Source organism: Calonectris borealis, unplaced genomic scaffold, assembly GCF_964195595.1.
Source record: "Calonectris borealis unplaced genomic scaffold, bCalBor7.hap1.2 HAP1_SCAFFOLD_294, whole genome shotgun sequence".
NCBI classification, from domain to species: domain Eukaryota; kingdom Metazoa; phylum Chordata; class Aves; order Procellariiformes; family Procellariidae; genus Calonectris; species Calonectris borealis.
In genome coordinates this window covers 15,001-20,000 of record NW_027441677.1, presented here as the reverse complement: position 1 = coordinate 20,000, position 5,000 = coordinate 15,001, and positions in this window count along the sequence as shown.

Below are 5,000 nucleotides of genomic sequence, written 5' to 3'. Positions count from 1 at the left end.
TTAACAGTAATTACTAACAGGTACTCATCGGCCCCACCTTCCCTCTCTCTCCCTTTCCCGTCCGTCACCTCTTGGCGTGCCCGAAAGAGAGGAATGCAGATTTGGTAAAGAAATCCGATCCTTCGTTATTGATGTGTCCATAGCCATGTTTATGTTTTGGGATCTCTTCAATGAACCCAATGGTTTATTTCATTGGTTCGATAAATTAAGTCTTCCTTAATTTTTAACGTCGATTCATTTCCTTCATTTCCGCACGAAGGAATTCATTCATCGTCGTCGAATACCTCGGTCCTAAGCGAGGGATAGAAACGTCGGTCACCGAATCGCTAGTCACTTGACCTTGACCTTAATTTACCCGGGGTCAGTTCTTGGTGCGCAGGGGATTGAGGAGTATTTGTACACGCGTCTTAACAAAGCAGGTCGAGCGTTATCGAGATTCTCCAATCGGCCCCGTTTTATTTTTCCGGGGGTATCGTCCACCTAGCCGTGCTAAAAGAAAATTAATTTTACCAGAATTTGATTGATTTCTTTTTCCCTACGGAAACCGATACGGACAATAACTCTTGTGTGACGCAGTGCTCGCTCTCCTGCATTAAAAGCCCTTTAAATCCCAGAAACGGGCGGGGGGTGGGGGAATTACGCCCACACGCACGCACACGCACGCATGCCCCCACTCCCCATCGCCCACCGCGGGCAGGAAGACGGGGACAGGGTGGCCCTTGTATCAGACCCGCTTAAATCTCGAATCACCCCCCCGGTTCCCCACCTCCCCACACACCCCCCGGACGGGAGACGGCGGCAGCCCGGTCCAGCCGGACCCGGAGCACGGAGGGGCCGTCAGGTCTACCCGGCTCCGGGGCCGCCGGCGGCCGTCAGGTCTACCCGGCTCCGGGGCCGCCGGCGGCCGTCAGGTCTACCCGGCTCCGGGGCCGCCGGCGGCCGTCAGGTCTACCCGGCTCCGGGGCCGCCGGCGGCCGTCAGGTCTACCCGGCTCCGGGGCCGCCGGCGGCCGTCAGGTCTACCCGGCTCCGGGGCCGGCGGCGGCCGTCAGGTCTACCCGGCTCCGGGCCCGGCGGCGGCCGTCAGGTCTACCCGGCTCCGGGGCCGCCGGCGGCCGTCAGGTCTACCCGGCTCCGGGGCCGGCGGCGGCCGTCAGGTCTACCCGGCTCCGGGGCCGGCGGCGGCCGTCAGGTCTACCCGGCTCCGGGGCCGGCGGCGGCCGTCAGGTCTACCCGGCTCCGGGGCCGCCGGCGGCCGTCAGGTCTACCCGGCTCCGGGGCCGGCGGCGGCCGTCAGGTCTACCCGGCTCCGGGGCCGGCGGCGGCCGTCAGGTCTACCCGGCTCCGGGGCCGGCGGCGGCCGTCAGGTCTACCCGGCTCCGGGGCCGGCGGCGGCCGTCAGGTCTACCCGGCTCCGGGGCCGCCGGCGGCCGTCAGGTCTACCCGGCTCCGGGGCCGCCGGCGGCCGTCAGGTCTACCCGGCTCCGGGGCCGGCGGCGGCCGTCAGGTCTACCCGGCTCCGGGGCCGGCGGCGGCCGTCAGGTCTACCCGGCTCCGGGGCCGGCGGCGGCCGTCAGGTCTACCCGGCTCCGGGGCCGGCGGCGGCCGTCAGGTCTACCCGGCTCCGGGGCCGCCGGCGGCCGTCAGGTCTACCCGGCTCCGGGGCCGGCGGCGGCCGTCAGGTCTACCCGGCTCCGGGGCCGGCGGCGGCCGTCAGGTCTACCCGGCTCCGGGGCCGGCGGCGGCCGTCAGGTCTACCCGGCTCCGGGGCCGGCGGCGGCCGTCAGGTCTACCCGGCTCCGGGGCCGGCGGCGGCCGTCAGGTCTACCCGGCTCCGGGGCCGGCGGCGGCCGTCAGGTCTACCCGGCTCCGGGGCCGGCGGCGGCCGTCAGGTCTACCCGGCTCCGGGGCCGGCGGCGGCCGTCAGGTCTACCCGGCTCCGGGGCCGCCGGCGGCCGTCAGGTCTACCCGGCTCCGGGGCCGCCGGCGGCCGTCAGGTCTACCCGGCTCCGGGGCCGGCGGCGGCCGTCAGCTCTACCCGGCTCCGGGGCCGCCGGCGGCCGTCAGGTCTACCCGGCTCCGGGGCCGCCGGCGGCCGTCAGGTCTACCCGGCTCCGGGGCCGGCGGCGGCCGTCAGGTCTACCCGGCTCCGGGGCCGGCGGCGGCCGTCAGGTCTACCCGGCTCCGGGGCCGCCGGCGGCCGTCAGGTCTACCCGGCTCCGGGGCCGGCGGCGGCCGTCAGGTCTACCCGGCTCCGGGGCCGGCGGCGGCCGTCAGGTCTACCCGGCTCCGGGGCCGCCGGCGGCCGTCAGGTCTACCCGGCTCCGGGGCCGCCGGCGGCCGTCAGGTCTACCCGGCTCCGGGGCCGCCGGCGGCCGTCAGGTCTACCCGGCTCCGGGGCCGGCGGCGGCCGTCAGGTCTACCCGGCTCCGGGGCCGCCGGCGGCCGTCAGGTCTACCCGGCTCCGGGCTCGGCGGCGGCCGTCAGGTCTACCCGGCTCCGGGGCCGGCGGCGGCCGTCAGGTCTACCCGGCTCCGGGGCCGGCGGCGGCCGTCAGGTCTACCCGGCTCCGGGGCCGCCGGCGGCCGTCAGGTCTACCCGGCTCCGGGGCCGCCGGCGGCCGTCAGGTCTACCCGGCTCCGGGGCCGCCGGCGGCCGTCAGGTCTACCCGGCTCCGGGGCCGGCGGCGGCCGTCAGGTCTACCCGGCTCCGGGGCCGGCGGCGGCCGTCAGGTCTACCCGGCTCCGGGGCCGGCGGCGGCCGTCAGGTCTACCCGGCTCCGGGCCCGGCGGCGGCCGTCAGGTCTACCCGGCTCCGGGGCCGGCGGCGGCCGTCAGGTCTACCCGGCTCCGGGGCCGGCGGCGGCCGTCAGGTCTACCCGGCTCCGGGCTCGGCGGCGGCCGTCAGGTCTACCCCTTTTCGGAGCCCGTGGGGCCGCCTGCGGTACCCGGCGACCGCGGGTTGTTGGTTGCGTAGCGTCCGGCGATAAGGGCGGCCAAGTCTACCCGGCTCCGGCGGGACTTGGTCGCCTTGCCGGGGCCGAGGGGTAGACGTGTTGTCCCCGCTGCTTCGTCGGAGCTGCCGAAGGGGTCGCTGTTTTTCGCTGCCTCCAGTTACGTCATCGTAAAAGTCGGCGTGGTTGGCGCGCCTCCCCGGTGCGCAGAGGCGCCGCTCTTGGAGCTTGCCGGCGGCGGGGACGTGCCGGTCCGTACTATAGGAGCGAGCCGTGACTCGTCTCCAGAGCAGCGCTCGTCAGCGGCTGCAAGGCCCGCGGTTCTGCCAGCAAAGTGGGGTGCTCGGCGGCCGTCGTGGCGGTTCCCTCGGTGGTCCGGCCCAGCTTCCAGTCTCTTCGGTCCGGCCATCTCCCAGCGCTTGCCCGACAAGCCAGCCCAGCGTGTCCGAGGGGTCGGGAGCTGCGGAGAGCCGGAGCCGGCGGCCGGCTCCGGCGGCCGTTGCCGACCGGCACGAGGCATAAGGCCGGATCCCGCAGGGCAGGGCAAAGACTCGAACGCACCCAGCCGGGGCCCAGTGATGGTGAAGGTCACTGCCGGAGGCAGACGGCCGGGGGGCGTCGAGCCTGCCGCGGCTTACTCCCGGCTCCAGAGGGCCCGGTTGGTGGGACGACCGAGGTTGGCGGCACCTCGTCCCTTTGTGCCAGCCTTAAGCTGGAGCCCGCGAAGCGGGCGGAGAGAGCGGCGGCCGGCTCCCGGCCAGCCGAACGCAGACGGCCGGGGGGTGCCGAGCCTGCCGCGGCTTCCCCCCCCGGCCCCCCGAGGGCCCAACTGACGGCGCAGGCGGGGCGGCGGCGTCCCGTTTTCACCGGTGCGAGCCCTCCGCGGGCAGCTGGTGGTGTCAGGCGGGCCCGGTGACGGGACTGCGGCGTGCAGGCGAGGCGGCGGCGCCTCGTCCTCGTTTCCCCCGGGAGAAGCGGTTCCCCGCGGGGCAGGGCAAAGACCGGCGGCCGGTGGCGGTCGCCGGCACTCGAACGCTGGAAGGCCGGGGGAGCCGAGCCTCCCTCGGCCCCGGGGGGCCCGATGATGGCAAAGGCGGGTGCTGGCACCGTTCCGGGGCAGAGGTGCCCGCGAGTGCCCAGCCCACCAGGGCTGCCGCCGGCTGCCGAGGGCCGTGTGATGGAGACGGGCAAGGTGGCGGCGCCTTGTCCTTTTTCTCCGGCCTTAAGCTGGAGCCCGCGAAGCGGGCAGAAACACCGGCAGCCGAATGCAGACAGCCGGGGGGTCTCGAGTCGGCCGCGGCTTGCCCCGGCCCCCGAGGGCCCGGTGATGGTGCAGGCGGGGCGGCGGCGCCTCGTCCTCTTTTTTGCTGGCGCGAGTCCTGGTAGCAGGAGGGCTCGCTGGGAAGGTCTGCACTCGTACGGGCGAGGTGGCGGCGCCTCGCCCTTCCAAACTTCTCCAGCCCTAAGCTGGAGCCCGCGCAAGCGGGAAGAAAAGGGCGGCCGGTCCCTGCGGCCGGCAGCCGAAGGCAAGTGGCCGCGGGCGTCGAGCCTTGAGCGGCTTTTCCCGGCCCCCGTTACCCGGGGATGGCACGGGTGAGGCGCGGTGCCTCTTAGTCTTCTTCGGCCTTCTCCTCCCCCGGGGTAAGCGGTTCCCCGGGGCGCAGGGCAAAGACCGGTACCGGTGGCCGGCACTCGAACGCTGGAAGACCGGGGGAGTCGAGCCTGCCGCGGCTTTCCCTCGGTCCCGTCGACCTCGCTCAAGGGAATCGATGCGCGGAGCGGGTGGCCGGCGGCACCTCCCGCTCCCCCCCTTCAGTCGACCCAGACCCGCAGGCAGCGCCTGCAGAGGTGTTCCTGGGCGCGTCGGAGACGCTTCACGGCGGGCCGGCTCTGCCGGTGACCAGGCCGCCGTTGCGGCTCTCCGGAGACGCTGCCCCCTCGCTCGCACGCAGAGCCCCGCGTTCCGCCGCCCGCCCCGCCCGGGGCGGCGGCGAGCGCGCGCGGCCGTCGCTGTCCCAGGACCGTGGCCGTGGGGCCCGCGCTTCCTC